The 24,377-nt window shown below is 38.1% G+C and overlaps 2 long non-coding RNA genes and 1 pseudogene across 4 annotated transcripts; all 3 read right to left on the bottom strand.

The window, feature by feature from the left end:
- Positions 1 to 8,952: 8,952 nt before the first annotated feature.
- On the bottom strand, positions 8,953 to 10,047 carry LOC131173234 (uncharacterized). Its single transcript, XR_009143456.1, has 3 exons — positions 9,793 to 10,047; positions 9,533 to 9,690; positions 8,953 to 9,085 (listed from the first exon to the last, which is right to left on the bottom strand). It is a non-coding gene; the product is annotated as an uncharacterized LOC131173234 (long non-coding RNA).
- A 1,570-nt stretch (positions 10,048 to 11,617) lies between these two features.
- LOC131173232 (uncharacterized) lies at positions 11,618 to 17,177 on the bottom strand. 3 transcript variants are annotated; one of them, XR_009143451.1, is made up of 10 exons: positions 17,098 to 17,177; positions 16,351 to 16,577; positions 15,915 to 16,020; positions 14,387 to 14,481; positions 14,200 to 14,298; positions 13,551 to 13,611; positions 13,165 to 13,352; positions 12,424 to 12,567; positions 12,241 to 12,350; positions 11,618 to 12,158 (listed from the first exon to the last, which is right to left on the bottom strand). It is a non-coding gene; the product is annotated as an uncharacterized LOC131173232 (long non-coding RNA). The 3 variants fall into 3 exon arrangements; XR_009143452.1 differs by having other exon boundaries at positions 16,351 to 16,598; positions 17,098 to 17,149; XR_009143453.1 differs by lacking the exon at positions 16,351 to 16,577 and having other exon boundaries at positions 17,098 to 17,170.
- A 1,403-nt stretch (positions 17,178 to 18,580) lies between these two features.
- LOC110650977 (putative disease resistance protein RGA3) lies at positions 18,581 to 22,589 on the bottom strand (annotated as a pseudogene).
- Between the last annotated feature and the right edge of the window lie 1,788 nt (positions 22,590 to 24,377).

Raw genomic sequence — 24,377 nt, 5'->3', positions numbered from 1 at the left:
TTTTCCCAATTATCTCATAATATAAGTTAATCACCTAGCAGGTCTTATAAATCATGTGTTTTTCTAACCTTATCATTTTTTAACAATTTTTTAAATATATAAACACTATTAGTCTGCCTCCATTTATGCTTTCATATTAATAATAAATACTTTAAGTAAAATCATTATTAAGAATTTCATTCTATAAATTATTTAAATTAAGTAAATAAAATTTTCATGAAAAATTTATCTCCCACCTTGCTAATCAATTTTCTTTTTATTGTTTTTAGATCACTAAGTCAAAATTAATAAGCTGTGTGGAGCCCTTATAAGAGACTATAAAGAGAATTATTATTTTTTTTTTATTTAAAAAACAAAGAATAAGGAAAAATAGGCACAAGGGAAATAAAAAGAAAGGCTAAAAGAAAAAGTAAGACACAGTTCATATCAGTATGCATGAATAGTTTATGTCACGACCCAACCTATGGGCCGGACCGGCACTAGGACCTGGGCCAGCCTTAAGCCTCCGAGGCCCGTAGTAAGCCTAACTGTTCATTAACCCAATTCTAAGGCCCATTTGGGCCCAATTTCAAGAAAACAAATGGACAGAGTCCGGCCATAAAATGGACTTTCCAACGGGGAGTTTTCGACTCACCCGACCTGTAAACACAATATATAGTCAATTGGGGAGCTCAGCTCACCCTCCACATACTCATCAACATAATAATAAATGGGAGCTCAGCTCCCTCATCCAATCCATCAAACATGCATATCATTATACGTTTACAGGTCCAACATGATAATAATATTACATACCATAATCAAATAAATACTTCTAATACATGCGGAAATTCTAGGAGTAATTAACATTACACAAATATTGATAAACAACCTGCGAAGTAGAAAAGCAGGTTAACCCAGAACAAAATATCCTCCTGTGGCCTGTAAAAATTTTTGAACAGGAGTGAGCGTTCGACTCAGAGAGTAAAATATCAATCTTAACTATAATCTCTATAACTATCTGAACTAATGCACCCTGTAGAGTGAAATGCAACATCAACATCATATTCACATCATAGCATCAAAAAGGTAATTTGGAGCACTCACGCACCCTGTAGCATCAATCATAATATATTGGGAGCTGATCCCCTATACAGCTCTCTTAAATCCAACCTGGTGCCAGCGAAGAACTCAAGCCGGACTTTCGCTTAATAAACCAAATCGAGGGTCCCAGCGAAGAACTCAAGCCGTGACTACCCCTCGAAGGAACGGGTCCCAGCGAAGAACTCAAGCCGTGACTACCCCGTCCTATCCATAGTCCACACCACATCACACGCACGCCACCGCACGCACACTGCTCCAAATTACCACAACAACACTCATGGCACATTAACAGTTATGAATGCAACATAAATCGTGCCTAGAGTTTAACTACATAAATATATGCATATAAGTGATGCATGGGCATGCTGAACATATAATAATATCGAAATTACAATTAAAATTAATATTTTACTCACAGACTTGACGACAATCACTGTGGCGGCTGGGCGGAGGAAGAAGGCTGTCCCGGCTCACCTGACAATTATATTACAATTATTTAATACAAATGACTCAATACAATTCAAGAAAAGACCAATTATGTCCTAAGTCGTGCCGAAAATCCGGCAGAGTCTCCCCTATACCTAGGACCTACCCAACCTGCAAAAGGGCTAAAAACGCACTTCTATATTCACAATCCATATATCAACAGTTCAATCATATCACACAGCCCCTCCTGGGCCCATCAAATCAATCATCCATCACAATACGCAAAATTTCAATTTAGTCCTTATTATTGATCATTTTTGCAAAAACTACCCAAACAAGCTCTAAAAATTATAAAACTTTGCCCATGGTCCTTAGCAATATTACTAAGCTATTGCAAAAGAATCGTAATTTTCTAAGCTACCACGAATATTTTATGGATTTTTAATCTGTTTAAGCACTAGAAAATTACGAAAAAGCAAGGTTCAGTTTACCTTTGCCGATTCCGACCGAACGCTCGGGACGTCCGACAATGGGGCTAGCCAAAACCTCGGTCCAATTCGAGACTTTTTCCCAGAACGGTCCGTTCGCCCGAAATTTGCGAATCTTGGCCAATCGCCGAATTTTCGCGAATCGAGGATACCTACACGAAGCCCATAACACGGGGTTAGTACATAAATTTTTCAGAATTTTCTAAGCTCATTTAATGCTCGAAAATACATCTGCGAAGTTCGTGGGACCCACCAAAAAGCGTGTCGGAAAAATTCAAATTTATGTCGCTAAGCTCTCGGCGAATGGAGCGTCTGGTGGCCTCGATTTTCTCGTGGATTCACGGTTTTAGAAATCTAGCCCAAAAGTCGAAATGGGCTAAAATCTTCCCGAGCTAAAATCGGACAATCCGCTCGATGGATTTCGGCGTTCTTGGTGTCTATGGAAAGCTCTCGCGAGTAGATGATTTTGGACACAAGACCGGTCCCAAGCGGTGGCGGATCGGCGGATTTGGCCGGAGAAGTCGGCGGCGCGCGAGCGTTCAAGCGCTTTCGGCGTTCGGCATTTGCCGGCCATTGGTGGTGGCGCTACGGCCGCTGGCTGGCTGGTCTTGGTGCGGCTAGTGAGAGGAGAGAGAGAAACGAGAGAGAGAAAGGAGAGGGACGTCGCGCGCGGGAGGAAGAAAAAGAGAAGAGACCAGTCCGATTCGACCGGTCCGATCCAGTCCGGTTCGATTCGGCCGGTTCGATTCGAAATACAAAATTTTAAATTTTTACTCTGCCTCGGGACCGAAAACGAGGTCCAAAAATTCCGAAAAAATTTCATAAAACTCAGAAAAATACGTAGACTCCAAATATATTTTTAGTTTTGCCACGTGGTCTTTAAATTAATTTTTAAAAATCATCAAAGTTTATATTTTCGGAAAATCGAACCCGATTTTTTAAAATCCGAAAAATCTCAAAAAAATTCCTAAAATTTAAATAAAATTAAAATATCAAAAATACTCATAAATAATAAAATTTTGGGGTGTTACATTCTTCCCCCCTTACAGAAAATTCGTCCTCGAATTTTTACACAAGGCAGAATAAAGTACATGATTATACATTGAACAAGTAAGGATACTTGCTACGCATGTCCCGCTCTGACTCCCAGGTGCACTCTTCCACTGACTGACTCCTCCACAAAACCTTAACCATAGGGATCTGTTTGGATCTCAGCTGTCTTACTTGGTAGTCCACTATGGCTACAGGTTGCTCCTCAAACGTCAAGTTCTCCTTTAGCTCTATCACATCCGGCTGCAGTACATGAGAAGGATCAGGAATGTATTTCCTGAGCATGGAGATGTGAAACACGGGATGAACGTGAGAAAGGTTGGGTGGTAGTTCCAACCGGTAGGCAACTGCTCCAACTCTATCAGTAACCTCAAAAGGTCCAATATACCGAGGTGCCAACTTGCCTTTCTTTCCAAACCTCATGACTCCCTTCATTGGAGAAACCTTCAGGAATACATAGTCGCCCACTGCAAACTCCACATCCTTCCGTCTGGGGTCTGCATAACTCTTCTGCCTATTGAAAGCTATTTTCAGTCGTTCCCTGATTAAAGGAACTACCTCTGAAGTGTACTGCACTAGGTCTACATCATGCACCTTCGCTTCCCCCATTTCCGTCCAACACAGAGGAGACCTACACTTTCTTCCATATAATGCCTCATAGGGTGCCATCCCTATGCTGGAGTGATAACTGTTGTTGTAGGCAAACTCCACCAAAGCTAGCTGCTCATCCCATTGACCTCCAAAATCCAAGACACTCATGCGAAGCATGTCTTTGATGTTTGGATTGTCCTTTCAATTTGTCCGTCTGTCGAGGGTGGAAAGCCGCATCGAAGTTCAATTGTGTGCCAAGTGCCTCTGCAACTTTCTCCAAAACCGAGAAGTGAATCGGGGCCCTCTCGGATATTATGGGCGGAACTCCATGCAATCGACTATTTCTCGAATGTAGAGCCGAGCATCTTGTGCCACGAGTAGGTAGTCTTCTGAGCAAAAAGTGAGCTGATTTGGTCGACGGTCTACAATTACCCATATCGAGTCATATCCTCGCATGGTACGAGGCAACCCAGTCACAAAATCCATAGTGATCATTTCCCACTTCCATTCTGGGATAGGGAGCTCTTGCAGCTTCCCGGACGGTCTCTAGTGTTCAAACTTCACCTTCTGACAAGTCAAGCACTTGGACACAAAGTCTGCTATGTCTCTCTTCATGCCATTCCACCAGTAGCTATCTTTCACATCATGGTACATTTTGGTGGAACACAGGTGGACATCTTGTAAAGTGTGTAGTGTGCCTCTCGCATGATTTCATTCCTGAGGTTGTCCACATCGGGCACACATATCCTAGAACTATGCACTAGGGCGCCATCATTGGCAAATCCAAACTCACCACCTTCACCTTGCTGTACTCTTTCTATGATCTTCATCAATTGTTGGTCTCTGTGCTGGGAAACTCTAACTCTGTCCCTCAAGTCTGGCCTCACTGAAAAGTGAGCCAACAATACCCCCTCATCTGAAAGATCTAGGATTAAACCTTGATCCATCAACTCATGTACCTCTGAATCGGTGGTCTCTTCTCTCTCGAAATGTGCGCCAAAGCGCGAAGATTTTCTCGCTCAAGGCATCCGCCACAACATTGGCCTTTCGAGGTGGTCTTGGATGGTGCAATCATAGTCTTTCAGAAGCTCCATCCCTCTCCTCTGTCTCAAATTCAAGTCCCTCTGTTGGAAGATGTACTTCAAGCTCTTGTGGTCGGTGTATATCTCGCACACTTCACCATACAGGTAGTGTCTCCAGATCTTTAGTGCAAAGATTACAGCCATTTCCAAATCATGGGTGGGGTAGTTCGCTCATGCCTCTTGGTGCCTTGAAGCATAAGCTACTACCTTTCCATTCTGCATCAAAACACACCCTAGGCCAACTCTGGAGGCGTCACAATACGGTGTATCCTTCACCACTCACGGGTAGTGTCAACACGAGCGGTGGTTAGACACTCCTTGAGCTCGGAAACTCACCTCACGATCATCTGTCCAAATGAATGGAACATTCTTCTGGTCAACTTAGTTAGGAGCCGCTATCACGGAGAAATCTTGCACAAAACGCTCAGAGAGCTAAACCTAAAACTTCGCACCTCGGTGATCGTTGTAGGCCTAAGCCAATCGATTCTGACTTCAATTTTCTTGGGATCCACTTGAATGCCGTCACTAGAAACCACGTGTCCCAAGAATGAGATGCTTCCTAGCCAAAATTCACATTTTGAAAATTTAGCATATAGCTGGTGCTCCCTCAAGGTCTGCAACACCATCCTCAAGTGCCATACGTGTTCTTCCTCGGTCCGAGAGTATACCAGAATGTCATCTATGAATACGATGACAAAACGGTCCAAAAATGGCTTGAACACCCTGTTCATCAAGTCCATGAAGGCTGCTGGTGCATTAGTGAGTCCAAAAGACATCACCAAGAACTCATAATGACCATATCTTGTCCTGAAAGCCGTTTTGGACACATCCTCATTCCTGATTCTCAACTGATGGTAGCCTGATCGCAGGTCTCTCTTGGAAAAGAATCTAGCCCCTTGAGTGATCAAACAAATCATCGATCCGAGGAAGTGGATACATGTTCTTCACAGTCACCTTGTTCTGCTGGCTGTAGACGATCCACAACCTCAATGACCCATCCTTCTTTCTCAAAAATAGAACAGGAGCACCCAAGGGAGAAGAGCTCGGACATATGAAACACTTGTCCAAAAGCTCCTGTAATTGCTCCTTGACTCTTTCAATTCTGGTGCCATCCTGTAAGGTGGCATGGATATGGGGTTTGTACCCTAATAACATCAATGCGAACTCTATTTCCCTTCCCGGTGGCAACCCCGAAGCTCCTGCAGGAAGACATCCATAAATTCTCTGACAACAGGAACATTTTCCATGCTGACACCTTCTACAGATGTATCTCTCACCAATGCCAAATACCCTTGGCATCCACGCCTCAACATTTTTCTAGCACTAATTGCTGACACCAAATTATATGGAGCCACGCTCCTGTCACCATCAAAGCTAAACTCTTCCACACCAGGTATGTGGAAATACACCTTTTTGTTCCTGCAGTCTAAGGTGGCATAATGAGTTGCCAACCAATCCATCCCCAGGATTACATCGAAATCCATCACTGGTAGAGGAACCAAGTCTGCTAGGAGGATCTTTCCATCCACTATCACTGTGCTACCCGGAAATACCATGTCTACATCTATGTTGTCACTAAGTGGGGTAGCTACTGACAAAGGGCACTCTAAAGTTGTGGGGTTTCTACCCAACCTCATGGCAAACACAGGGGAGACAAATGAGTGCGTAGCACCCGGATCTATCAAAACACGAGCCTCATAAGAACAGACCAGAAGAATACCTGCCACAACTGCATTTGAAGCCTGAGCATCCTGGTGGGTCAGGGTGAAAACCCGAGCTTGACCCCTACCCTGAGTGGCAGAACCCTGATACTGACTTCTACCTCCTGATCTGCCTCCAAATCCACGTCCCCCTTGTCCTCGGCCCTGTTAGCCAGGCCCACTGTCATGTTGGAAGCACCTGGATACAACTGGCGAGGAACATTTGCAACAGAACCCTGTGACCCCATCTATGGCTCGCTGAACATGGGGCATTCTCTAGTAAAGTGACCCGGTTGGCCACACCGGAAACATGCTCCTGAACCCATCAAACAAGGTCCTGAATGTCCTCTTCCACACTGTGCACAAAGTGCCAAGGAGGATCCTGAGCCAGACCCAGAACTGCTGTACCCCGAACTGTGACCACTGCTGGATCCATACCCTAGTCTGAATCCTCGTGGTTTGTGTCTAAAACCACTTTTCTTGTTCCTACTCTTTCCTCTGTAATTACTCTGGCCACCACTATCCGGAGTACCCATGGAAGGGACACCTGAGGAACCCTCTGCTCTGTTTTTCTTTGCTCTTCCGCTGTCATCCACAGCATAACTGATCTCAATCTGTCTAGCTCGATCAACCACCACATCAAAAGACTGATCAGACATCATGGCCAGGTTTGCATATCTCCTGTCAAGCCCCTTTAGGAATCTTTTCACCTTCATAGTCTCTGTAGATACTGCTGTAGGGGCATATCTGCTCAATTCCAGAAATTCTGTAGCATATTCATCTACAGACCTGCCATTCTGTCTTAAGGCCTCAAAGGCCCACTGCTTCTGATCTCTGAAGCTTTCTGGCACAAACCGATTGATAAAAAGTTCCACAAACTGAGCCCATGTCAAACCCTCCATCCGGGGTAACACGTAGTCATTTATCCATTGTAGTGGCAAAGGCCCCATGACGTCTTTGCATACACTCTATCAATCTTCTATCGTCATCAGACCAATTCGTTTCGCCTATCTGCGCAGAATCCAAAAACCGATATGCATCGTCTGACACATCATAGGTACCAGGCACCAACTTCTTGAAATTTATAATCTGTTTGTAAGATTCCTCTCTTGGTGCGGTGGCCGCTCTGTGGAGGGTGGACCATATACTTCGCACTCATGTCGATGGGTCTCTGTAGACCCTCGAGCGGCGCTGCCATGGCGTACATGGGTCCCTGTGCCATAAAGGACTTATCCTAAAGTTTGTGTAGCTGGTCTTCGACTTGAGCAGCTCTAGGCCTCCTACCCCGCCTCCTGGCGGCGCCTCATCTGTCCGACACCTCGTCAGCACATCCGCTCGTGCGATGGCGGCTCTCGCTTCTACGCATTTTCCGAAATTCAGAAAGATTAGCCCACAAAAATTCAAAATCGCTCATTACACTCTATAGACTCATATTTATACATAACATATGGAGCGAAACTAGAAGCAAAGATGACAATGCAAGACGAATATGGACCCTATTTTTTCCGCATGTGACTCTAGTAGACTCTTCCCAACACTTAGACAATTTTTCCCTAAGAACTGAGTGATGCTCGATACCACATTTGTCACGACCCAACCTATAGGCCGGACCCAAGACTAGGACTGGGCCACCTAAAGCCCCGAGGCCCGTAGTAAGCCTAACTGCTCATTAACCCAATTCTAAGGCCCATTTGGGCCCAATTTCAAGAAAACAAGCGGACAGAGTCCGCCATAAAATGGACTTTCCAACGAGGAGTTTTCGACTCACCCGACTGTAAACACAATATATAGTCAATTGGGAGCTCGGCTCACCCTCCACATACTCATCAACATAATAATAAATGGGAGCTCGGCTCCTCATCCAATCCATCAAACATGCATATCATTATACGTTTGTGTCCAACATGATAATAATATTACGGACCATAATCAAATAAATACTTCTAATACATGCGGAAATTCTAGGAGTAATTAACATTACACAAATATTGATAAACAACTGCGAAGTAGAAGCGAGTTAACCTAACAAAATATCCTCCCGTGGCTGTAAAAATTTTTGAACAGGAGTGAGCGTTCGACTCAGAGAGTAAATATCAATCTTAACTATAATCTCTATAACTATCTGAACTAATGCACCCTGTAGAGTAAAATGCAACATCAACATCATATTCACATCAGAGCATCAAAAAGGTAATTTGGAGCACTCACGCACCCTGTAGCATCAATCATAATATATTGGGAGCCGATCCCTATACGACTCTCTTAAATCCAACCTGGTGCCGTGAAGAACTCAAGCCGGACTTTCGCAATAAACCAAATCGAGGGTCCCTGAAGAACTCAAGCCGTGACTACCCCTCGAAGGAACGGTCCCGTGAAGAACTCAAGCCGTGACTACCCCGCCCTATCCATAGTCCACACCACATCACACGCACGCCACCGCTTTGCTCCAAATTACCACAACAACACTCATGGCACATTAACAGTTATGAATGCAACATAAATCGTGCCAAGAGTTTAACTACATAAATATATGCATATAAGTGATGCATGGGCATGCTGAACATATAATAATATCGAAATTACAATTAAAATTAATATTTTACTCACAGACTTGACGACAATCACTGTGGCGGCTGGGCGGAGGAAGAAGGCTGTCCCGGCTCACCTGACAATTATATTACAATTATTTAATACAAATGACTCAATACAATTCAAGAAAAGACCAATTACGTCCTAAGTCGTGCCGAAAATCCGGCAGAGTCTCCCCTATACCTAGGACCTACCCAACCTGCAAAAGGGCTAAAAACGCACTTCTATATTCACAATCCATATATCAACAGTTCAATCATATCACACAGCCCCTCCTGGGCCCATCAAATCAATCATCCATCACAATACGCAAAATTTCAATTTAGTCCTTATTATTGATCATTTTTGCAAAAACTGCCCAAACAAGCTCTAAAAATTATAAAACTTTGCCCCGCGGTCCTTAGCAATATTACTAAGCTATTGCAAAAAGAATCGTAATTTTCCAAGCTACCACGAATATTTTATGGATTTTTAATCCTGTTTAAGCACTAGAAAATTACGAAAAAGCAAGGTTCGGGTTTACCTTTGCCGATTCCGACTTCGGGAACGCGCTCGGGACGTCTGACAATGGGGGGCTAGCCAAAACCTCGGTCCAATTCGGAGACTTTTCCGGTAACGGGTCTGTCTGGCCCGAAATTTGCAGACCCGGTCAACTGTCGAATTTCCGCGAATCGAGGATACCTACACGAAGCCCATAACACGGGGGTTAGTACATAAATTTTTCAGAATTTTCTAAGCTCATTTAATGCTCGAAAATACACTGCGAAGTTCCGTGGGACCCACCGAAAAACGGTGTCGGAAAAATTCGAAATTTATGTCGTTGCGAAGCTCTCGACGAATGGAGCGTGCTGGTGGCCTCGGTTTTCTCGTGGGATTCACGGTTTTCGAGAAATCTAGCCCAAAAGTCGAAATGGGCTAAAATCTTCCCGAGCTAAAATCGGACAATCCGCTCGATGGATTTCGGCGTTCTTGGTGTCTATGGAAAGCTCTCGCCGAGTAGATGATTTTGGACACAAGACCCGGTCCAAACGGTGGCCGGATCGGCGGTTGGCGGAGAAGTCGAGCGGCGGCGCGCGGCGTTCAAGCGCTTTTCCATTGTTCGAGGCGGTACCGTCATTGGTTTGCGGCGCTGGCCTGTCACTGGTGAGCGGTCAAGGCTAGGGGCGGAGAGGAGAGAGAAACGAGAGAGAGAAAGGAGAGGGACGTCGCGCGCGGGAGGAAGAAAAAGAGAAGAGACCGGTCCGATTCGACCGGTCCGATCCGGTCCGGTTCGATTCGAAATACAAAATTTTAAATTTTTACTCTGCCTCGGGACCAAAAACGAGGTCCAAAAATTCCGAAAAAATTCCATAAAACTCAGAAAAATACGTAGACTCCAAATATATTTTTAGTTTTGCCACGTGGTCTTTAAATTAATTTTTAAAAATCATCAAAGTTTATATTTTCAGAAAATCGAACCCGATTTTTTAAAATCCGAAAAATCTCAAAAAAATTCCTAAAATTTAAATAAAATTAAAATATCAAAAATACTCATAAATAATAAAATTTTGGGGTGTTACAGTTTACAAGTTGTAATTTTTTTTTTATTAAAAAAGTTACTATTTTTATTTTGAGACCTTAGGGCTCCGTTTCTTTTTATTTAAAAAATTAGTATTTTCACAGATGGGAATGGTGGATTTCACTCATGAATGTCATCAGTTGAAAGTGAATATTATATTTTAATGGCAAAGAAAAGATGCAGTAAACTTTGAAGTCATTGACACAAGATGTTAATTTTCTGACAAAATTTTCTTAGCATTTTCATTAGATATTCTTAAAGAAATGTTAAATTTTGAGATTTTGGTTAACATTTCTCCATGTTATTTTCTTATTAATTATAATTAGATTAAAATTTATTGATAAAAAAAAAAATCTTCTTATTAATCCAATCAAATGAATGAATGTAAACAAGCAATGAAATATAAAGTCAAGGTCAATAATCCACTTTACAAGTTTAATTACTTCTGCTTGTATAAGCCTACATGGCTTGTAAGGCGGTGCAAACTGCAAAGTTGCTCGTAATTTACAAAATCTAAGATCGATATTGTCTAGAGCAGCTTTGCAATTCTTTCTGTTTGCTAATAAAATCAAAAGCAGAGTTCCATATACTCTGTTATCAGATGATGCTCTATTTGATGATGTAGAAACAGAACAACTTCCTGACTCCAATATTGAATCCTTTGTGTGAAAGGTTACCATCCCTTTCCATGTAAATATAAATTCTTTATATTTTAGTACCACCAACTCAAAAGTCTAAATGCAATCCAAACTTCACTTTTAGGTTTGAAGGGGAGGATTATGAAGATGTGTGGAGGATATTAGTTGAAATGTGAACCTTAGTTGAAAGTCAATATTAGGTTTTAATTTCATTTAATGAAGCATAAATTATTTATTGAGTTTTTGGGAGAAACCAATGATATTAAAATATGATATTTTGATTTTGAGATGTTAATATCTTTTCAGAAAGTTTAAAAATTTAAGAAATGAAAATTATTTTATATTATAGTTATAATTTTATTTTATTGATTAATGACTTATATATAGTTTCTCAAAAATGGTTAATATATAGTTTCTCAAAAAACGCTTCATACAATTGAAAACTGTGTATAATATTTTAAATCAATACATAATACTTCCCTTTTTTATATACAAGCAAAATGCAATTTATTAATGAAAAGAGAAATGGATAGAAGGCTGCGTCCAACTAAACCCATGCCAGCAGGCATATCCCTTACACCCAACCTAATGAAGCAAGACCTTCTACCTATGTCAACAGAAAGTGACGCAAAGCAATTATAACAAAGCTAACAGATACAATTGCGGTACAATCCCTGTTTGCAAGAGAGTCAGCGAAGCAATTCACTGCTCTAGGAGCATGACTCACCCCGGCATTAGGGAGGCGCTTTAGGTTGCAGCTAATAGAGTTCAGCACAGAGGAGAGACGCCGAGGTGTACTGTCTTAGTGTCATCGTTATTCACCCAAGACACAGCGATCTTAGGGTCAGTTTCAATAAGGATACCGACAGCATTAGTAGGGTAAAGAGGAGGAGAAACAGACAACAAGCGCTTTTTGAATGGCCTTTAACTCTGCGGCGCTTGAATCATCAATCCTAGATGGGCAGAAGAACAAGCAGAGAAGATTACCATCTAACTCTCTCAAAACTCCACCAACAGCACTAGGGCCGGGCTTACCTAGGGAGGAACCTTCAACGTTCCACTTGAGGTGATTTAGTGGCAGAGGGATCCACGAAGATACAGGTCGATGCTTTGATGGAAGAGACTCATAGTCACTCCATATTTAACTACAAAAAGAATAGCAAGCATTAAGGTTGCTAGCAACCGAAAGATTTCTTTTTGACAAAACAATAGGAATACCTTTCAATTATGGGTCAACGATTCATGCCATTATTCACATAGAATGACTACTGCCCAAATGATGATGTAAATGGGGAGAGAACCAATCACTCAACAACAACAGTAATGCACATGAACATCATTGGGAATGTTGAACAGTCAAACCTTAATGAAAAAAAAAAAATCTTCGAGTCAGTTTACAAAGTAAACAAGGAATCTGATTTGATAGGTTTAATGTAATTTCAGGACTACAACTAAATTTGAGCATTATAAAGTTTCCTTTGAATGTATTATACATTTAATCCAACATGCTCAAGCATCAAAGGAAAGCTATGGAATCATGTACAGTAACTTGAGAAATTTAAAGAGAGCAGGATTTACTTGCCTTACAAGAGATGGAATTTTACAACTATTTGCAAGTGCAAGAATTGCTATGATTGATGGATGTGCTTTTCTTTCACTACATAAAAATGTGGACACACATTAACCTTATTTCATATGAACAAGAAACCCATCAATCACACTTACAAAGGAATACTATCAGTGCAATAATAAATTGAATAGTTTCACTTGTGAATGACATATAAGAAGAAAGTTGGTTTCAGAAAATTCGGCAACAAGTTTGCTTCAAAGTTGTCTCCTTAAGTAGTCAGTCGGACAGATCCCAATTTTAAGGGTTTTCAGCTAGAAATCATTTTCCACAGGAGCATAATTCACCCTATTATCTACTCTTAACTTTTTGGAGAAAATTGGAAGTTGTACCTTATCTGCAGAAGCCATCAATAAAGAAATTCTACAGTCCCAAGTTGTTAAAATGTGGCGGCAAGTTGAAGTTCATCCAAAGCCATTCATTATTGTAAATATGAAAATCCTTGCAATCAGCAGTTTCTCTAGGCAAGGGAGATGAAACTTCAATTCAAGGTAATTATCATGCATAAATCCCATTGTTGCTGAAAAAGCAAATTACATATCAGGTAAAGAATTCATAACAAAAAAAATTTTGGAAAAAAAAAATCCACTGTTTGATGGAATGTTCAAATTAGATTGGGAGAAAATATTGTTGAATATCATTTTGCTTTTCAGAACCAATGTTTTATCCACCTCTGCATTTAGCAGCACAAATATTGTTCATAAATGATTTAACTTACAAAGGAATGAGGTGAAGAGAGTTGATAGATGAAAATGACCTTCATCACAATGATTCCCATCCTACATTTTAGAAGCCGCATGATGAGAGGAAAAAAAAAAAAAAGAAGCCAGAAATAAACTCTTACAAACGAATTTAACTACACAAAATTGTCATAGTTAACTCACCAATTGTCAAAATCAACATCTATAAACAACTGCTTTAAGGTGAGTTTGGCATTCATTGAGGTAATGACATCAAATTCACAATGAACAAGAAGATTACACTTAGAGACAGGCACAGCATTTCATTTTGAGAACAACAAATAATGCTTCAGTTTAAAATTTGGACATAGGGAGGTTCATCATTTGATTAACTGAGGCAATTACCACCTTGTCAGTTTCTGCATAGAAAACCAAGTCTCTTGCAAAGGGTAGAAGCTAAAACTACAAGGGATTATGGGACCTCTTCATAGTGGCAACTCCAGTTAAAACTAGAGAGTCAAGAAAACAAAATTACAAAATTAAGTAGGAATCAAGGTCTTAAGTTTTATAATCAAGAGTGACAGTCATATTGTTTTTGTGCCTATTGGAAAAGCAAATCAGTCCACCAGATTGGATTTCACGCTGCTCATTCAATGTTGCCAAATTAACACAAAGAAATGAGAGTACCATGTAGGTCTGCATGATTGTTGTGCCCACAGGTTTTCCTTTGAAGTCTAAACTGAAATTGGGTCCATAAAGACTGAAATTTTTGCACAATCTACCAGACTGTCAAAAAATAGAAAATGGAATAAAAAAAAAATGGAACATACTTGGATTATATTCATAGTAAGGCATGTGAAGATGATGAACATACCAAAACAAACACTTTCTTGCACAAGAGAGACCAATTCGTAGCTGCTCTTCTCTAGCATCTTTCAACAAGACGGAACCATTATCGGTTTCCAAACTCTGAATTGAAGACAATAATTGCATAATGCTTATTTGAAGCTTGATGGAGAAATATAAAGATGTGAAGAAAGATCTACATATGATTTTTATAGATTTGGAGAAGGCTTATGATAGTGTTCCAAGAGATGTCTTATGGAGAGTGTTAGAACAAAAGAGGGAATCTATTAGGTACATACAAGTGTTGAAAGATAAGTATGAAGGAGCAATTACTATTGTGCGCACAGTGAGAAGGGACATAAGAGATTTGGAAAAGTACTCTAGAGTCAGAGGGCTTTAAGTTAAGTAGAACGAAGACAGAATACGTGCATTGCAAGTTCAGTGAAGGCCGAACTAGTGATAGGAAAGGAGTTAGATTGGATGGAGTGGTATTGCCCCAAAGTAATCACTTTAAATATCTCGGCTCAATCCTTCAAGTAGATGGTGGATGTGAGGAGGATGTTAGTCATAGGATTAAAGTCGGATGGTTGAAGTAGAGACATGTCATGGGAGTTTTATGTGATCGCAAGATTCCCAATAAGTTGAAAGAAAAATTTTACCGTACAACTATACGACTAACTATGTTATATGGTAGTGAGTGTTAGGCAATGAAAGAGCCGTATGTATCTAAGATGAGAGTTGCGGAGATGAGAATGTTAAGGTAGATGAGTGGCTATTCTAGACTAGATAAAGTCCGTAATGAGAGAGTATTAGAGAAAAAGTAGGAGTGGTGCCAATTAAGGATAAATTGAGAGAAGGGAGATTAAAGTGGTTTGGTCATGTGCAGCGTTGACATATGGAGGCTCCAATTAGACAAGTAGAGCACATTGGGTTAAAGGATAGAAAGAAAAGAAGGGGTAGACCTAAACTGACTTGGAGGAGAGTAATACAACATGACCTAGAAGCATTACACATTTCCGAGGACTTAACCCAAAATCGTTTAGAGTGGATAAAGAGAATCTATATAGCCGACCCCAATAAATTTTTGGGAGTTGAGTTGAGTTGAGCTTATTTGAAATTCCATAGGTCAATTAAAAATACATGGAAATGCTTCAATCTACTGATTCACAATATCAGTAAAACAACCTGAAACTAAGATTAAAAGGACAAATAGGAACTCAAGTTCCACCATTCGCTGCATTGTTCGCAAACCATTTTTGAGTTAATATTGCCAAAAAGTATAAATTCACAGAACACATTATGATTGAGATGCCAACCCGTTCAAGTGGAGAAAAAAAAAAAAAGATTTACAGTCTTTAAAATTTGACAATGAGAATGGGCAAGGAAGAAGATGTGGATTTTTGAAACTGTAAAGCATGAGACTGTAGGATTCTTTTGATACCAATTTGTAAGAGGTGAGAATACTTTGATAGAGCTTCTATTATATTATGTTTTAAGTTTGTTACTTCACGTAATACAGGAAAGTTAAATATGACAAGACAAGAAAAATGGAATACCTGCATAAAATCTTATTCTTATAAGATTTGATCTTCAACAACTTTACGTCCCAAACTCTAGATCTCATTCAGAACATGCATTCGGTGACAAAAGTTGCAAACAATCCTGCAATCACATAAATGATCTCTAAAGTGAAGAAACACATGAAAATAATATATAAAAATGTAAAAGTTACATAAAAAAGGAAAAAAAAATGAAACAGAGGAGCATTGAACAGAGCATGTTTCTTCTAGATCACATGCCTAGAGATTAGACCTCAATTTTGGCAAATGCTTTACATTTTCTCGAAGAAACTACTGATTTTCATTTTGTTTTCCAGGAAACCAAATCAAAGAAAGGTAAAACTGTGGGCTTTTTGGGATTTAATTATTCATGTACAAGAAAATATAACAGTAAAATGATAGAAAAGAAAATCAACCCAGTAATTTTACTTACCACTCAACTGGTGGAAGGAATAAGTTAGATTTGAAGCAATATGAAGTGTTGAATCTCTTTTTTTTTTCTTTTTTTTTTTTTCTTTTTTTTTCCAGAACCAATGATTTTTCCACTTCTGAATGCCGCAAATCAGAAGACAAGGTTGTTATTTGTGGACAATCCCAAATATTATGGCATTGAAGTGAAGTGAGGTTTTGCAGCAAGTTCTCTAGCAGAAATTCTAGATCCTGAATAAGCAGAATTTTCAACTAAATAAGCAGAATTTCTAGATCCCATACACACACACACACACACACACACACACACACATTAATTTTTGAGGAAAAAAGACCATTAATTGTTCATTTAAATCTAAAGAATGAGGAAATTCCATGAGCATGTCCCACATTGCTAGTTCTTACTTGTGCCTTCAAAGATCATAGTTAATTTCTCTGTTATCTAAGTTGCCAGAACTAAATTCAACCTAGTTCTGAAACATCTTGCTGTGATATTAAATTGCAAAAAAAAAAAAAAACTGCAATTTCTTGTGCAATATTAAATTGCAAGTCCATGTATATAAATCAATTGTGCAGGTCTCAGCTAGTCAGCATCATTGAACCTTTCCTGATTGTGACTATTAAATTTACTTGAATCAGATGTTCACTTCAGGCCTAGACACAATGACACACATTACAAGTTTTAGTTTTTCAACACTTCACAATTTTGTAGAAGTAAATAAGAGAATACGGTCTCTAAAAACCTCCATACCTTTAGCAAATGATTGCAGATAAGTTAGACGATCAGTTGTCCACCAGATAGGCAATGGCCCCTTAATTTTCATGCCGTCAGACATGCAAGCACAGCAAAAGCAGCAAGCATTAAGATTGATGGAAACTATAAGATATTATGTACCAGTCACTCAAAAGAAGCAGAAATAAACATGTACCAGTCATAGCAATAAACTAGCACTTACTGGCACATGAGAGGCCAATCCACAATTGCTCGTCTCTGTTATCTTTCAAAAAGACAGAACCAACCATCATCAATTTCCAAAGTCTAAAAGTGAAGAAGCACGCGTTGCAGAATGCTCGTTTGACACTCCAAAGCTCACATAAGCTTATATGGGAATGCTTCAATTTCTTTGAAGGCTAATAAATTCACAGAACATATTGCCACTTAAAATGCCAACCAGTTCAAGATGGGGAAAATTATGCATTCCGGGCCTCAAAATCTCCAAAACAGAACCACACGCAAGAGATAAGAATTGCTTTCATGTAACTGTAAAGCAGTGAACTGTAGGATCTTTTCTTTTTATGCCAAATACAACCTCTCGGAGGTGAGCATTCTTGGGCTATCCCTTGAGTTCTCTAATAATTGCAAGGCCAATTCACAATTGCTCTTTTCTGGCTTCTTTCAACAAGATAGAACCATTATTAATTTCCAAACTCTGAAATTGAAGACCATATTTGCAGAATGCTTATTTGAAATTCCATAGCTCACTTAAAATTACATGGGAATGCTTCAATCTACTGAGTCGCACTATCAGCAGAACAACCTCAAACTACCATTAAAAGGATAAACAGTAGCCAAAGTTCCTCCATTCATTTGACTGATCGCAAACCATGTTTGATTTAGTACTGCCCAATAGTGTAAATTCACAGAACACATTGTGACCTAGATGCCAACCTGTTCAAGTAGAGGAAGAAGAAATGATTTCCAGTCTTTAAAATCAGAAATGAGACTGAGAATACTTTAAAACCAATCTGTAAGAGGTGAGAATACTTTGGTAGAGCTTCTGTTACTTAATGTAATATGGGAAAGCTAAATATGACAAGACAAGAAAAATGGAATACCAACTTAAAATATAATTCTTATTAGATTTGATCTTCAACTGCAATCTTAACCCAACCTGAAGTCCTGAACACTCAGAACATGCATCTGGTGGCAAAATTTCCAAACAATTCTGCAATCATATAAATGATTTCTAAGGTGAATAAACATATGAAAATAATATATAAAAATGTAAGATTACGAAAAAAACAGAGCACCATTTCTGGGGCTGAGTACCTTCCAGATCACATGCCTGGAGATTAGACCTCAGTTTGGTGCAAATGCTTTAGATTGTCATTTTCTTTTCCTGGAAACCAGCACAAAGGAAGGCAAAACTGTGAGCTTTTTGATATTTAACTTGTTCATGGGCAACAAAATTTCAGGGAAAGTGTTCATAACAATAAAATGATAGCAATAAGACTTACCACACAATTGAATGGAAGGAATAAGTAAGATTTGAATGAGTGTGAAAAGTTGAATTTCATTTTGTTTTCAGAACAAATAAATTTTCCACCTCTGCATTCAGGACCACAAATCTTGTAAGCATTTGATTGAATGCCAAACATAAAAACGCATTAACCACAAAAACTAGCGCGTGCTTCTAAAATAGAGAGACAAAATGTACCCGAAGAAAAGTCTGATTCTTCTGATTATAGCTTGTATATGCCATCCACTTGAATCAATCTTCCCTCAATATAAATTTTTGGTATGTGAGCAATCTTGGGCCAATCAGCCCCCATTTTGCTTTTGCATCTTTCTGACAGTTGAGGACATTCATGAATCCTAAAAGCTTGTAATGCGGTAAGGCTTCCTATCCACTCCGGTAAAGATATCAAATTAGGACAACTTTTGATTACGAGTCTGCACAGAGTGGGAACATGTTGAAGTCCCTTTGGGAGGGACTCCAATTTGTTCAAATTTATCAAAAGAAGCTCCCGGAGGCTTCTAAGGTACTGCCACGGCATATCACTATGCTCCTCTGAATCAGATAAATCAAGCTCCTCACAAGCCAAGAAGACAAGATGCTCGAGGGAGGTTAGATGCCGCAAAGCAGAAGACACCTTTGTTATTCGTGGACAATAACGAATATAAAGTTGTCGGAGTGATATGAGATTTGTTAGCAACTCCTCTGGCAGAACTTCTAGATCCTCAATATTCTCGATATGCAGACTTGTCAATTGAGAAGGGGAAATCGAAGCACAAGAAGAGGTAGATTGTGACACCGAAATCTTCATCTTTAGTATGTCCTCCAATGACTTCTTGCTGGCATTTATCAATACCAATTTTTGGACAGATGGAATGAGAGGCATTGAAGTGAGGTTAGGGCAAGACCTGATATCCAAATAATCAAGACAGTGAAATTGTAGCAACTGAGGCGTGGATGTATCCCTCCTCCATCCCTTCAGATTTGGGCAATTTAAGAGCCAGAGTCTCTCTAAGGAAGGGAAGAATAATGCATTGTCGCAATTAATCCCACTCTCTATGTACTCCAGATCAGTTGAATTATAAATCCCCAAAGTTTTAAGTGAAGGGAACCGATCCAACGGTGGAAAATGCTGGCATTTTTTGCAGTTATCAAGTGTTAGTTGCACCAAATTAGTGAGGGAAGAAATCCAGCTTGGAAACAAGAGTCTTCCGCACCCAAACACAAACAACGATTTTAGATTAAGGTGTGGCCGCAGCTCTTCCAATGACATTTCTTCATCATTTTCACCATCATCTGGACCACTATCACTATCATTATCGTAGGGAACGCCCAATTTCCATGACAATGTCAAGGTTTGAAGGTGTTGCTTCTCTTTCAAATTGGCTGCCTCAAATTCAGATGTTGGATTTTTCACGTACCGTAGATTCATGATCCGTAGCACATCTCTCAGATTGTTCAAGTTACTCAATTCACTAAGGGCACCGCCATGTTTGGAGACACCGTTATCTTTGTCTACCATGAATAGTGATAAATTCTCAATAGAAGTCAGTTGACCAATCCCATGTGGCATATGAGTCAAACTAACACATCCCTTAAGGAAAAGTCGCTGGAGATTGACCAACTTTTTGATATGCTTTGGCAACTGTTTAAGCCTTTCACAGTTGACTAGGCGTAGAATTTGCAAGTTTTGAAGTTTAATTATGGAATCAGGAAGGAACTCAATGCCTTTATTATCAGAAAGATCGAGAAATCTTATGTGTTTTAATTTATCAATGGAATGTGGCACTTTCTCAATCCTCAAACCACATAAATTCAATAACCTTACACGACTTAATTTAGAAAAAATTTCATGACATTCTACTTCTTTAATATCATGCATTTTTGACCAATTGAATGATGTAAATGTTCGCACATTTGTCACAATAGGTAAGCAACTTGCAACTTTTTACCATGACTCAACTTTAAAACCAATTGAAACATGTCGAGCTCCTTCTTTAACAAGTTCTGCATCCGAATTTAATAAAATGATATCCTCTCTAGCTACTTGCACAACAAGATCATACATGAAATCATGCATTTTACAACTTAATAAATTACCCCGTATATCTTCTTCTACTTCTTGAAAGAAAGACCTCCATAAAAGATCTTTGAAATATTTTAAGCCTACATCTCTTAAACTTTGTTTTGAATCTGATAATTTAATCAATCCTTGTACCATCCAAAGATTCACCAAATATCCTATGTCAATTTTTGAACCTTTTGGAAATAATCTACAATAGGCAAAACAACACTTTAAATGAGAAGGGAGATGATCATAACTCAACCTAAGAGTTTTCATAATATTAATCTCCCCTTCATTCAAATATAAAAACTCTTTTTCTTTGAACGATTCCCACTCCTTTATTGTATTTTTATAATACAATAAACTTCCTATTGCTCGAATGGCTAAAGGGACTCCAACACATTTTGTCACAATTTCTCTTCCAATTTTCTCATGCTTTGCGCTTGTTACTTGCTCTTGCTTGAAAGCCATTTTTTTAAACAACAACCATGACTTAGCATCACATAGGCCTTGCAATTTACTCGTTTCATCTGATCTTATCATCTTTGCAACATTTTCAAGACGCGTAGTCACTATTATTTTACTTCCACATGCACCTCTGGCTAACAAATCTTTCAAGTCAAACCATTTTTTGGAATCCTCATTCCATAAATCATCCAAAACAAGTAAATATTTTTTTTCATTAATTTTCTCCCAAAGTAGATCTTTCAGGGTATTCATTTCAAGATTTTTAGGTTTCTTACCAACAAGAGATTCCAAAATCTTTTCAACAACTATTTTTACATCAAAATTTTCAGAAATACACACCCACACTTTGAGCTCAAAACATGATTTCACCCTCACATCATTGTATGCAAGTTGAGCAAGTGTTGTCTTTCCCAATCCTCCAATACCCACAATGGAAATGATTGACACATTCTCACCATAACTAGACGACAGAAGAAAATCAATGATTTTCTTCTTATCATCTTCTCTACCAACAACTACAAGAGGTAAAGATGAGTGAGTTTGCTCTCTTTCATCAACCATAGGAGCTGTGATCTCATCTAAGTGAAACCTCCTATTTGCAACAATCTCATCTAATTTACTTCTAACTTTTTCAATCTTGTGAGCCATTTTAAGACCATAAACAAATGGGTTTGAGCTTGAAAGGAAAAGGCGTACCTCCTTCACCGTTTTATTGCCAGTCATCATATGCTTCAGTAAAACATCTGTGGAGAACTCATCTAGCAAGTCATCAGCATCGTAAAAAGCATCTTTTAGCGAGTCAACCCATTCTTTGACTTGATGACTCTGCGAATACTGCTGCTCTGCATCAAGAAGCACAGCTTGGATCGTTGAAAGTGTCCTCCCGAGTTTCCCAAGCTCGTCTTTGACACCAAAGCACAGAATAGTCTCTTGAAGAACTAGAGAAGCCAGCTTCTTAATGATTTCCACAGCAATGCCGGAGAGAATTGCTTCTGCCATTGCTTTTCAAGTGAGTGGAAAGTGAAGGTAAGTCAGAATTGGGAAGTGTTTAAGGTTTGAAGGGAAGGATTATGAAGATGTGTGGAGGATGAAAATGCTATGGTAATATATATAAAAAGGATTTAGGCTCTTGAAGGAGATATTGATTTCTTTAAGGACAACCGTGTGGCGTCTTGTGAAAAAAAAAAAAAAAAGGAAAATGAAGGTAAGTCAGAATTGGGAAGTGTTTAAGGTTTGAAGAGAAGGATTATGAAGATGTGTGGAGGTTGAAAATGCATTGGAAATATTTATAACAAGGATTTAGGCTCTTGAAGGAGATATTCATTTCTTTAAGGACAATCGTGTGGGGTCTATTGGAAAAGAAAAAAAAAAAAAAGACCCCATTCTGTTTGTAACGTACTGCAAACCATGTGGAGCCCAAGTAGAAAATTCAAAACATACTGAATTAATTATTTGAAGGAGAAAGAAATAAATCTTAGAAACAAAGAGAGTAAAATTCTCCCAGCAGCTTTTAAGTAAAATTATGGTGCGAATGAATATAATTAAAAAAAAAATACAAAAATATTTCACTCTTTATCCTAAAAGCATTTTCTTTATCAACTTTTGGTAAAAGCAGATTTAATGAATGAATTATTTGGCACTGCAAACTGTGTGGATTCCATGAAAACAAAATCCAATTAATACTGAATTATTTGAGGGGGAAAGGAAGTAAAATTCTCTTGTATTAAAGCAAAGTATTCCATATTGATTGACATTCGGGAAAGGCTGTGACATGGTTGAAGTGTTCGAAGAAGAAACAACACTCTCAGAGGATGACATGGTGTGCCATGAAAGGAAAAATATGAATATATATATATATATATATATATATATATATATATATATATATATATATATATATATATATATATATATATTATCTGGGGAAAGGAAAAATAATGGATATTTAGAATAATTATATATTAACTATAATAATGAAAAAAGAAAAGTAAAACGGAAACTATAATTAAATTAAAAATATAAATAATAATTATTAATTAATTTACCGATTACATATAAGTTATGATTTTTAATTTAGGTTAAATAAAAATTAAAACATAATCTATATAGGTAACATTAGAAATATCAAAATTTGTTTATTAAATATATATTTAAGGTTTTTGTTTGTTAGCTATAATAATGAAAAATAAAATAAAAAAGAAATAATAATAAAACTAATTAAAAATAAACATAATTAATAATGTGACAGGACGTATGACTTGAATTATTGTTGTCAATCAGGAGCACTCATGTCATGTGCTTGAATTATTGCAGGGAGAACACCTTAACAAATTTTATATTTCTGCATTATTGATTTAAAGGACAAACGTGTGGGGACATATATGGAAATATTGGTTTATTTGTTTCCTGTGATATTATTGATGCAATCAATGAATATTTCAGCTTAAGAGAAGAAAAGGAGGATGAAACGGATGAATTCATTTCAGCTTAAGGTAAGAATATGAAGAAAATACCATGTTCTTTGCCTGGTTAGATAGGTACTAATCACCTTTAGTAAGACGCATTCTTGAAATTTTTATTACTGTACGATATTTATTTTTCACATAATATTTATTTTTCACATAATATTATCTCAGATTTTATTTTAAATATATATATATATAATTAATTAAAATTTAACATGTATAATTATGATGTCTACTCTTTGAACAACTAATGTTAAATAAAAAACTTTTCCAGGATTCACAATATCTAAGATAAGAAGAAAAATCCCTTTCAAGTTATTGGAATTGTGGACTGTACTAAATTCCTCATTATTAAATTAGTTTAGAAAATTCACATTACAATTCCTTACATGAGACCTAACCATTCATCGAAATTCAGAAATTATTAATTAATTTACAGATTACATATAAGTTATGACTTTTAATATGGATTAAATAAAAGTTAAAACATATTCTATGTGGTAACATTAGAGATATCAAAATTTATTTATTAAATGTATATTTAGGATATTTGTTTATTAAAAAATAAAATAAAAGAGAAATAATAATGAAACTAATTGAAAATAGACATAATTAATAATCTGATGGGACGTGTGGATTTGAATTGTTGCTCTCAACGATGTCCTATACTTGAATTATTGCGGAGAGTAAATATCTTTCTCTGATTATGATGTTGACGTCGATATTCCCCACTACAGATATGTGAACTTTGAAGTTATTGACACAAAATATTAATTTTTTGATGAACTTTCCTCAG

Source organism: Hevea brasiliensis, chromosome 14 (genome assembly GCF_030052815.1).
Source record: "Hevea brasiliensis isolate MT/VB/25A 57/8 chromosome 14, ASM3005281v1, whole genome shotgun sequence".
Taxonomy (NCBI): Eukaryota; Viridiplantae; Streptophyta; class Magnoliopsida; order Malpighiales; family Euphorbiaceae; genus Hevea; species Hevea brasiliensis.
The sequence above is the reverse complement of the archived record's forward strand: the minus strand, read 5'-3'. Positions and strand labels throughout refer to the sequence as shown.